At 41.3% G+C, this 12,045-nt stretch overlaps 1 protein-coding gene and 1 non-coding gene across 10 annotated transcripts in view; one reads left to right on the forward strand and one right to left on the reverse strand.

Annotated features, from left to right (window-relative positions):
- ZNF75D (zinc finger protein 75D) overlaps positions 1 to 12,045 on the forward strand; it is a 54,248-nt gene that overhangs the window by 20,597 nt on the left and 21,606 nt on the right. The gene's annotated exons all lie outside the window — the stretch shown is intronic.
- LOC112809198 (U6 spliceosomal RNA) lies at positions 3,689 to 3,795 on the reverse strand. Its single transcript, XR_003204523.1, has one exon. It is a non-coding gene; the product is annotated as a U6 spliceosomal RNA (small nuclear RNA).

Below are 12,045 nucleotides of genomic sequence, written 5' to 3' on the forward strand. Positions count from 1 at the left end.
CCTTTGGGGTAATGAGAATGTTTTCAAAGTAGATATGATGGATGCACAACATGGTGAAGGTACTAAATGCTACTTTAATTGTACACTTTTTTTTTGAGGTCCATCCGCGTTGGAGGTCCATGTATCAGTTCCTCATTCCTTCTTATGGCTGAATTATATTCCACTGAATAGATATACCATATTTTGTTTATTCATTCTTCCACTGAAGGATGTTTGGCTTATTTTCATCATTTGGCTTTGTGAATAGCGCTGTATGAAAATTCATGTACAAGTATTTGTTTGGATGCCTGTTTTCAAAATAATTGAGATAGTTTTCAAAATAATTGAAAATCCAATTCTTTCAGTATACCTAGGAGTAGAATTCCTGGGTCAGTTGGTAATTGTATGTTTACCTTTTTGAGGAACCTCCAAATGGTTTTCCACAGCAGCTGCACCATTTTACATTCCCACCAGAAAGTACAAGGATTCCAATTTCTCCACATCCTTGCCAAGACTTGTTAATTTCCATTTGTTTTTAATTATAGCCATACTAGTGGGTGTGAGGTTTTGTGGTTTTTACTTGCATTTCCCCAGTGACTAATAATGTTGCGTATCTTTTCATGTGCTTATTGGCCATATGTATATATTCTTTGAACAAATGTCTATTAGAGCCCTTTGCCCATTTTTTAATTGGGTGGTTTGTCTTTTTGTAGTTGAATAGTAATAGTTCTTCATATATTCTGAATAATGGGCCCTTATTACATATGTGATTTGCAAATATTTTCTCCCATTCTGGAGAAATGCATCTCTTTCTTGATGCACAAAAGTTTTTACTTTTACTGAAGTCCAAGTTATTTGTTTTTCCTTTAGTTGATTGTACTTTTGGTGTCATATCTAAAAAAATCACTGTCAAATCCAAAGTCATGAAGATTTGACCTTTGTTTTCCTCAGAATTTCAAAGTTTCAGCTCTTTGAACATTTAGGTCTTTGGTCCATTTTGAATTAATTTTTGTATATATTGTAAAGTAGGGGGTTCAGCTTCATACTTTCTCATGTGACTAGCCACTTGTCTCAGCATCATTTTGTAAAAAGCCTAATTTTCTTCATTGAATCATCTTGCACCTTTGTCAAAAATGAGCTGACTGTAGATGTATAGGCTTATTTCTGGACTCACAATTCTATTCAATTTCTCCGTATATATCCTTATGCCAGTACCACACTGTTTTGATTATAATAAATTTTGAAATCAAAGTAGGAGGCCTCCAACATTGTTCCTCTTTTTCAAGGTTTTGGCTATTCGACTTGTCTTGCAATTTCATATCAATTTTGGGGTTGGCTTTTCTGTTTGTGCATAAAAGGCTATTGGAAGGGGCGCCTGGGTGGCTCAGTCATTAAGCTTCTGCCTTCGGCTTGGGTCACGGTCCCAGGGTCCTGGGATCAAGCCCCACATCGGGCTCCCTGCTCGGCGGGAAGCCTGCTTCTCCCTCTCCCACTCTCCTTGCTTGTGTTCCCTCTCTCGCTGTGTCTCTCTCTGTCAAATAAATAAAATCTTAAAAAAAAAAGGCTATTGGAAGTTTGATAGGGATTGTAATGAATTTTGTAGATTGTTTTGTGTAGTATTGCCATTTTATTTATTTATTTTTAAAAGTTTACTTATTTATTTTAGAGAAAGAGTGTGAGTGGGGGTAGGCACAGAGGGAGAGGGAGAGAGAGAGAATCCCCAAGCAGACTTCCCACTAATCTCAGAGCCTGACGCAGGGCCCAATCCCAGGACCCCAAGATCATGGCCCCGGGCTAAAACCAAGAGTCAGCTGCTTAACCAACTGAGCCACCCTGGTGCCCCTAGAATAAATAAATCTTAAAAAAAAGAATACAACTGATTTTTGCGTGTTGCTCTTTTATCCTGCAACTTTGATGAATTTGTTTATTAGCTTTAGTAGTTTGTGTGTGAGTTCTTTAGGATTTTCTATCTATAAGATCATGAAATCTGTGAATATAGTTATAGTTTTTCCATTCCGATGTGAGGATTTTTTGGTTTCTTCGTTTATCTGATTGCTGTGGCTAGAACTTCCAGGAGGATGTTGTCCATTCTATCTGGGTTACCTAATTTGTTGGGGTTCAGTTATTCTTAGTATTTGCTTATAATCCTTTATATTTATGTAAGGTCACCACTTTCATTTCTGATTTTAGTGATTTGAGTCTTTCCCCTTTTTTTCTTACTTTGGCTAAATGTTTGTCAACTTCGTTGGTCTTTTCAAAGAGCTACCTTTTTGTTTTGTTGATTCGCTGTAGTATTTTTCTGTTCTCTCTTTTCTTTATCTCCACTCTAATCTTTTTTTTTTTTTAAGATTTTATTTATTTATTCATGAGAGACACAGAGAGAGAGAGAGCGAGAGAGAGGCAGAGGGAGAAGCAGGCTCCCAAGGAGCAGGGAGCCCGATGCGGGACTCGATCCCAGGACTCTGGGATCATGACCTGAGCCGAAGGCAGACGCTTAACCATCTGAGCCACCCAGGCGCCCTCCACTCTAATCTTTATTATTTCTTTCATTCTACTAGCTTTGTATTTAGTTAGATTTTTTTGGGGGGGGGTTTCTTAAAGTGTAATGTCAGGTTACTGATTTGAGATATTTCTTCTTTTTTAATGTATATATTTACACCTCTCAAGTTCTTTCTTTTTTTTTAATATTTTATTTATTTATTCATGAAAGTCAGAGAGAGAGAGAGAGAGAGAGGCAGAGGCAGAGGGAGAAGCAGGCTCCCCGCATATCAGGGAGCCTGATGCGGGACTCGATCCCAGGACCCTGGGATCATGACCTGAGCTGAATGGCAGACGCTTAACCATCTGAGCCACCCAGGTGCCCCTCAAGTTCTTTCTGAGCACGGCTTTTGCTACATCTCATAAGTTTCGTTATGTTGTGATTTAATTTCATACATTTAATTTCCTTTCTGGTTTCTTCTTTGACTCAATGTGTTTTAAGAGTGTGTTGTTTAATTTCCACATATTTGTTAATTTTCCAGTTTTCCTTCTGGTTTTGACTTACAGCTCCATTCTGTTGTGGTCAGAGAAGATATTTTGTGTGATTTCAGTCAGTTAAAATTTATTGGGACTTTTTGGGGGGGCTTTTAAATTAAGTTAAATTTATTTATTTAAAGATTTTATTTATTTATTTGACAGAGAGAGAGAGAGCACAAATAAGGGGAGTGGCAGACAGAGGGAGAGGGAGAAGCAGGCTTCCTGCCAAGTGGGGAGCCCAAATGTGGGGCTCCATCCCAGGACCCTGGGATCATGACCTGAGCCAAAGGCAGACGTTTAACAACTGAGCCACCCAGGTGCCCCCAATTAAGTTAAATTTAATTTTTGTAAAATGCTGAATATGAGATCTACCCTCTTAAAAATTGTGAATTGTGAAGTGTACAATACAATGTTGTTGAATATATGTACAAATGTTGTACAGTGGATCTCTAGAAGTTACTCATCTTGGCTTAACTGAAACTTTATGCCCGTTGATTAGCATACTCCCCATTTCCCCCTGTCCCCCAGCCTCAGCCAACCACCATTTCACTCTGACTCTATGAATTTGACTATTTTAGATATCTCATATATTTGTCTTTCTGTGAGTGCCTTATTTCATTTAGCCGAATGTCCTCAAGGTTCTTCCATATTGTCACATTTTGCAAGATTTCCTTTTTTGTGTGGTGTTTCTTTAAAAAATACGGAACAGTTCACAAATTTGCATGCCATCCTTGTGCAGGGGCCATGCTTATCTTCTCTGTAAAGGGCCAGTTTTTGTACATGTACTGCTGAAATGAGCATCCTTCCTTTTAATGCTGAATAATACTCCATTGCATGTATATACCACATTTTCTTTATTCATCTGTCAGTGGACATTTAGGTTGTTTCCACATCTTGGCTGCTGTGAATAGTGCTTCCGTGTACATGGGAGTGCTAGTACCTCTTCGAGACCCTGACTTCAGTAATCGTGGGTAAATACTCAGAAATGGGATTACTGGATCATATGGTAATTCTATTTTTAATTTTTTGAGAAACCTCCATATTGTTTTCCATAACGACTGCACTATTTTGCATTCCCACCAACAGTATACAGGGGTTCCGATTTCATTACATCTTTGCCAACCCTCGTTGTCTTTTTTTTTTTTTTAAAGCCATCCTGACAGGTGTGACGTGGTTATCTCATTATGGTTTTGATTTACATTTCTCTGATGATGAGTAATTTTGAGCATTTTTTCATATATCTGTTGTTCCATTTGTATGTCTTCTTCGGAGAAATGTCTGTTCAAGTTCTTAGCCCATTTTCCAAAAAACAATGATGAAAGAAATTAAAAATCCAAACAAATGGAAAGACACCCCATGTTCATAGATCAGAAGACTTAATATTGTTTCAATGTCCATATTTCCCAAAGCAATCTACAGATTCAGTGCAATCCTATCAAAGTCCCACTGGCTTTTTGAAAAATAGAAATAGAAGAAACCAATCCTGAAATTCGTATGGGACCACACAAGGCAATGAATAGTGAAGTCAATCTTGAGAAAAAAGGACAAAGTTGGAGGCATAATTCTTCCTTATTTCAAAATATATTACAAAGCTACAGTAATCAAAATGGTATGATACAGATATAAAAGTAGACATATAGACCAGTGGAACAGAATAGGGAGCCTGGAAATAAATCCATGTATATATGGTCAACTGATTTTTGATGAGGGTGCCATGAATTCACTATGGGGAAGTAATAGTCTCTTCAACGAGTGGTATTGGCAAAACTGGATATCCGCATGCAAAATAATTAAATTAGACCCTTATCTTACACCTTACACAACAATCAACTCAGAATGGACTTAAGACTTAAATATAAGACTTAAAATAAAACTCCTAGAAGAAAATATATTGAGAAAGCTTCATAACATTGGTGTCGGCAATGATTTCATAAATATGACACTAAAAGCACAGGCCACAAAAGCCAAAATAGACAAGTGGGACTATATCAAACTAAAAAGTTTCTGCACAGCAAGGGAAACAACAGAGTTAAAAGGCAACCTATGGTATGAGAGAAAATATTTGTGAACCATGTATCTGATAAGGGGTTAACATCCAAAATATATAAGGAACTCCTACAACTTAACAACAAAAAAACTAATAAAAAGTGTGCTACAGACTTGTGACCTAACATATAGTCTATCCTGAGAATAGTCCATGTGCACATGAAAATGTATGTTCTACTTATTGGGAGTGGAATATATGTCTGTTAGGTCAAGTTGACTTATAGAGTTGTTCAAGTCCTCAATTTCCTTATTGATCTGTCTGGGTGTTCTATCCATTACTGAAAGTGAGAAGTGAAATTTTTGATGTTGTAAAACTATTTATCCCTTTGATTTTGTCAAATATTGCTTCATATATTTTGGGACTCTCTTGTAAGGTGTGCATATGCCTATAATTATTGTATTTAATTCTTGATAAATTGACTCTTTTATCAACATGTAATGTCATTCTTTGACTCTTGTAACATGTTTTGATTAAAGTCTATTTTGTCTAATATTAGCATTGCCACCTCAGGTCTCTTGATTACAGTTTGCCTGGAATATCTTTTCCATCCTTTCACTTTAAACCTATTTATGTCTTTGGGTCTAAAATGAGTGTCTTGTAGACAGACTATGGAAGGATCATGGTTTGTTTTTTAAGCGCATTCTACTAATCTCTGCCTTTGGAGAGTTTAATACATTTACATTTAAAGTCAGTACTGAAAAAAAAATAAAGTCAGTACTGATAAGGAAGGACTTCTGCCATTTTATCATGGTTTCCTATATATCTTATATCTTTTTGTTCCTCAATTCCTCCAATACTGCCTTCTCTTGTTTATAATTGATTTTTTGCAGGTACCATTTTGATTGCTTTCTCATCTTTAAGGTTATTTTCTAAGCATTTACCCTGGGACTACAATGAACATTTTAAACTTGAACAATCTAGTTAGAATGAATACCAGCATAGCCTCAGTAGTTTACAAAAGCTTTGCTCCTAGGGGCACCTGGGTGGCTCAGTCGTTAAGGGTCTGCCTTCGGCTCGGGTCATGATTCCAGGTCCTGGGATCAAGCCCCACGTCGGGCTCCCTGCTCGGCGGGAAGCCTGCTTCTCCCTCTCCCACTCGCACTGCTTGTATTCCCTCTCTCGCTGTGTCTCTCTCTGTCAAATAAATAAATAAAATCTTTAAAAAAAAGCTTTGCTCCTATACAGCTCTGTCCCCACTTTTGTAGTTACTGTGACAAATTACATTTCTATATATTATTTCCATTAACATAGATTTATAAGTATTGTTTTATGCATTTGCATTTTAAGTCATATGGGGCAAATAGAGACATTACAAACCAGAAGTATGTTACAAGTGGCTTTGTAGTTACTTGTATTGTTACTTTACCACTGTTCTTTATTTCTTTGTATGACTTCCATTTATTGCTTAGGATCCTTTCCTTGTAGCCGGCCAGACTAACTGTAGCATTTCCTGTAAGGCAGATCTACTAGTAACAGATTCTCCCAGCTTTTGTCTATCTGGGGATGTCTTAATTTCTCTTCCCATTTGGAAGCATAGATTTGCCAGATACAAATTCTTGGTTGACATTGACAGGTTTTTTTTTTTTTTTTCTGCCAGAGCTTTAAATAGGCAATCCCACCACCTTTTAGCCTTTGTGGTTTCTTTTTTTTTTTTTAAGATTTTATTTATTTATTGGCTAGAGAGAGAGCACAAGTAGGGGGAGCAGCAGGCAGAGCAGGGGGAGAGGGAGAGGGAGAAGCAGACTCCCTGCTGAGCAGGGAGCCTGATGGGGGGCTCGATCCCAGGAACTCCGGGATCATGACCTGAGCTGAAGGCAGCCGCTCAACCAACCGAGCCACCCAGGCGCCCCATGGCCTCTGTGGTTTCTTATGAGAAACTGACTGAACCGTTTTGAGGCTTCCTTTGACCTAATGAGTCCCTTCTTTCTTGCAGCTCTCAAGGTTCTCTTTCTCTTTGCCTTTATCCAGCCACTCTCACCACGAGAGTTCGGAGTTAGGTGAGAAAAGGCAAGCCCCTTGCGTCGGTCCTCAGGGAAACCCCAGACAGCTAAAAGTAGACAAATATAGTTCCTTGGGAACAAGGTCTCCTCTGCTCCCTCCAGAACAAACTCCCTATGTGAGGAAGGTCAGCTCTTGTCTTCAAGACTGTTGGGGTGGAGGGGAGGCGGGGGCGGCAAGGCTCGCAAAGCTCTCCTAAGTCTTCTGTGTTTATTCAACATTTATTGGTTGCTATAAATCTTTATTTCCTAGAGTCTGACTAATTCTGACCGGTTTTTGCCCATTTTTTGGTGTTTCTGTGAAGGGGCAGGCCCTTCAGATTCCCTACTCTACTGTCTTTGCTGATGTCACTCTAAGGCTCTTCTACCTCTCTGTTCCTGCCCATCACCCATTCTTTTTTCCACTATGCCCCTTCACATTATTTTTTTTAAAGATTTTATTTTTATTTATTTGAGAGAGAGAGAGAGAAAAACAGCATGAGAGGGGAGAAGGTCAGAGGGAGAAGCAGGCTCCCCGCTGAGCCAGGAGCCTGATGTGGGACTCGATCCCAGGACCCCGGGATCATGACCTGAGAAGGCAGACGCTTAACCAACTGAGCCACCCAGGCACCTGCCCCTTCACATTATTAATCACGGTTACTTAAAATTCCCTGTTTGGTGATTCTAAAATCCGTGTCCTATCTGAATGTTGTTCTGAGGTTTGCTTTGTTTCTTCAGACTCTGTATATTTTTGCCTTGTAGCATACGCTGTACTTTTTACCGAAAGCCAGAACGACATATTGGATAATAGGAGCTAAGGAAATAGGCTTGTGGTGTGAGGTTTTATGTTGATCTGCCTAGGAGTTGGGCTTCGTTCAGTGCTTGTTCTAGCTGTCTAGATGTACGTGCCAAGGCTGCGATTTCCTCAGCATCCTTGTTTGTCTCTCTCCTGTTGTCTTTGGCCGTCTCTCAAAACTCCTCCTTAAATAAGAAGCTGGGCCTTGCAGCCCTTCTCACTGTGGTGTAACAGTCCAATAATCCACTGCTATTCTTCTAGACCCTGTTACTGTGGTGGTATGATGTGGGGTGGGGGGGGAAGTCAAGTGTTCTATAATCTTTTCTTTTTTTAAGATTTTATTTATTTATTTGTCAGAAAGAGAGAGAGAGAGAGGCTGAGCACAAGCAGGGGAAGCAGCAGGCAGAGGGAGAAGCAGGCTTCCTGCTGAGCAAGGAGCCTGATGTGGGACTCAAATTCAGGACCCTGGGATCATGGCCTGAGCCGAAGGCAGACGCTTAACCGACTGAGCCACCCAGGCGCCCCAAGTGTTCTATAATCTTATGTTTAAATCTTTATCTTTTAGTAGGGCCCATGTCCCTGGGCTGTGACCTTCACTGGCATTTCTCAGCTTTTTTTACCCTCCTTTTACTTAAGACCGCAAGGCTGGAGGGGGTGGAATTGAGTAGTTTCCCTTCGCAGGTATGACAAAACTCTGGTAAAGTCTCTTTCCCTGCTGAATAGGGGAACTTTGTCATGTAGAAAAGCACTGCCTGTATTTCAAAATATTTAACATTAGCCCCCTCTGGCCTAGTCCGTCAGAAACGTGAGGTGTCCTTAGGTCTTCCTGTGAAAAGTTGGTGGGGTTTCTGGAGGTAAGACTCCCCTAAAGTGCGACAGCCCTCCTAAGCCGACAGCCCTCCTAAGCCCGCAGCCCCCAGGACTCTCTCACTCTCCTGCTAGTCCTGCTCGGCCTCTGGTCATTTGTTAAAGGTCCTGGGTAAGTGTTCCTACCAGCGTATGGCTCCAGTTGGCTTGGACTCCAGGCAAACCGTCTCTGGCTGTGACTGTCTCTCTTGGCACTGTCCCTACATTTAGGGACAACCTGAATTTTCTGAGGAGTACGAGAAAAGGTGATGATTTACAGTTTAGTCACATTTTCCTTACTGTTGCGGACAGGAGCACTTTAGAAGCACTTTAGAAGTCAGAACTGGGAACAAGTCACTTGTTTTTTATAATCTTTTTTTTCAAGATTTTATTTAAAGATTTAGAGATTTTATTTATTTGAGAGAGAGAGAGAGAAAGAGAGGAGGGGGAGGGGCAGAGGGAGAGGGAGAAGCAGGCCCCCCGCAGAGCAGGGAGCCCGATGCGGGGCTCGATCCCAGGACCTTGGGATCATGACCTGAGCGGAAAGCAGACGCTTCACCGACTGAGCCACCCAGGCGCCCCTCACTTGTTTTTTATTACACTAAGTCTACTGAATAGAACTTCAGAACTTCTTAAAACTCTCACTCCTCAATTCCTGCCAGACTTCTTGATGCACACGCTCCGGTTTTCACACAGCCTCCCCAGTGTCTTCTCCTCAGGCTCCTTTGTGGCTCCTTTTTCTCTGCTCGCTGTCATGGAACAGTCATCCACTGGGGCTTTGTCCTTGACACTCTCTTTTCATTGGAAAGTGATCTTTTCACTCTCTTTATTTGCCCTGGTTGAACATGTCCACAGTGATAGCTCTATGTACCACTCCTAAAGCTAGAACCCAAGTCTGGACTCTTTCCCTAAGTCTCTGACCCTTATCTGCATAAACATACCCAAAAGTGAACTTCCTATTTTTCCTCTGAAACCTGTTTTGCCACCTATATTCGCTTTGTCATTAGATGTCACCACTGTCCACAGAGCGTTCCAAGCCAAAGAGCATGACATCATCAAAGACTCTTACCTCTCCTCACCCACTATGTAATCTACCACCAGATCCTATAAATTGTGCCTCCTTATTTTTTTTCTTGTGTCTCTTTTCCCTCTTCATCCCGCTTTGGCCCTATTTTATTTATTTACTTATTTATTAAGATTTTTATTATTTATTTGAGAGAGAGAGAGAGCGAGAGAGCACAGAGGGGGAGGGAGAAGCAGACTCCCCAGTGAGCAGAGAGCCCGATGCGGGGCTCGATCCCAAGACCCCAAGATCATGACCTGAGCCGAAGGCAGACGCTTCACTGGCTGAACCACCCAGGCATCCCCTGCTTTGGCCCTATTTTAATTCTATTTTTGGTCTGGATTACTGTGATGGACCTTGTATAAATCAGAACTCTGGGTTTTCAGTCCAAGAAGTTGGACTCCCACTAACTTAAGCAAAAAAAGAAAGAAAAAGAGGAGGAAGAATTTACTGGCTGGTGTGACTGAGAAGTCAGAGGAGTAGAATTTTTTCAGGCTTTCCTGGATGTACAGGCTCATACCGTGTTGCCAGGACTCTGCCCCCCCCCCCCCCGCCGTTCTCCATCGTGGGAAGATGGCCACTGGCAGCCCTCAGCCTACACAAGCCTTTTGGTTAACCCTTCCAAAAAAGAGCTAAGCATCTTTCTTGATGGCTTCAGCAAAAGCCATTTTATCATTTGGGTTGGGCTACATGCCCAACCCCAACCCAGTCACTGTGGCTAAAGAGTGAGCAGGGGTGAAGATGATAAAGAGGTATTGTGATTGGTCAGGCCTCTGGTCGTTTGTCCACTTCTGAGGTTGGAAGAAAGCATATGAGCCCCACCTGAGTCATGTGGGCGGAGAAGGATATTAGGATGGGAGAGAGTTGGTGTTTTGGTGACCATGATGGACAAAGAGCATGTGCCTACTCTAGCCTCCTGACTTCCTTACCACTGCTCTGGCCCCTGCCAACCCAGCCTGTACACTGCTTTTCAGAGTAGAACAGGGTGCAGTTATGAAAACAGTCTTTGTTGAAAATTCTTTAGGCGATCTCCAGTGCTTTCAGCATGAAGTTCAAATGCCTTAGTTTAGGACACAAGATACTTCCTGACCTGGCCTCTGCCTACTTCTCTAGCCTCATCTTTGTCCACTTAGCCACAGGTGTATCTAACGTCTATCTAACAAACTTCTTAACATACTATTTTGAATATCTATGCCTTGTCCAAGAACTGTTCTTTTTTTCTGAATGTCTCCACTCATCTTTCTTTGCCTTCTATAAAACCTAGTTAACTCCTTTTCACCATCCTCTGAAACTTACTTGAAGGGTCATCATGTCTTTTGGGAAACCCTTTCCTTCTTTCAAGTTTGCTTTAAAAATGTCCTTTGTGCTCCGATAGCATTCTGTGGTCCACTCTTGAACAACACATTTTATAAGATATGTTTGCTAGTTTACATGTCTGCCTCCATTTTACTGTGTGCTCTCTCTCTCTCTCTCTCTCTCTCTTTTTTTTTTTTTTGAGAAAGAACAGAGGGAGGGGCAGAGGGAGAGGGAGAGAGAGAATCTTTTTTTTTTAAGGTTTATTTATTTATTTTAGAGAGAGTGTGTGTGTGCGAGAGAGCTGGGGGGAGGAGCAGAGGGAGAGGGGGAGGGGAAGCAGACTCCCTGCTGAGCTCGGAGCTTGATCCCAGACCCTGAGTCCTGACTGGAGCCAAAACTAAGAGCTGAACACTCAACCGACTGAGCCTTCCAAGCACCCCGGAGAGAGAGAATCTTAAGCTGGCTCCATGCCCAGCGCAGAGCCTGAGGTGGGGCTTGATCCCCTGACCCTGAGACATGACTTGAGCCGAAATTAAGAGTCAGAAGCTCAACTGACTGAGCCACCCAGGCACCCCTGTGTGCTCTTTTATAATGAGTAAATGTGTTCTATTCGGTGTTTTCATCTTCAATACTTAGCCCAGGACCTGACTTATAGGAGAAAGCCAGAAAATGCTTTAAAGAGCTAAACACCAGCACTCGTCAGGCCCCCCCACCATTAAACCCAAACAACAAATTGTGCCTTCTTTCCTTTCAAAATTGTTCGTTGGGGCTAGTACTATTTTGATTTAATTTTATGAAACTTTCTGCTTGTTGCTACCTAACTGAAGATGGATGATTGATACGTGGCATTACCACTGATGTACTTAAGAAACTGAATTCCGTTGGATTATTCGTTTGGTGGGACCTCTCAGTCTGTTGTGATGGCAAGGATCATATTTGATTCATTGGTTCACAGCCAATGCCTGGCTCACAGAAGGTGCTCATTGAATATTTGCCGGGTAAATAAACACACACCTCCATGTTTTTC

The sequence above is a fragment of the Callorhinus ursinus genome, unplaced genomic scaffold, assembly GCF_003265705.2.
Source record: "Callorhinus ursinus isolate GAN/ISIS: 27379988/994484 unplaced genomic scaffold, GSC_fseal_2.0 scaffold33, whole genome shotgun sequence".
Lineage (NCBI taxonomy): Eukaryota > Metazoa > Chordata > Mammalia > Carnivora > Otariidae > Callorhinus > Callorhinus ursinus.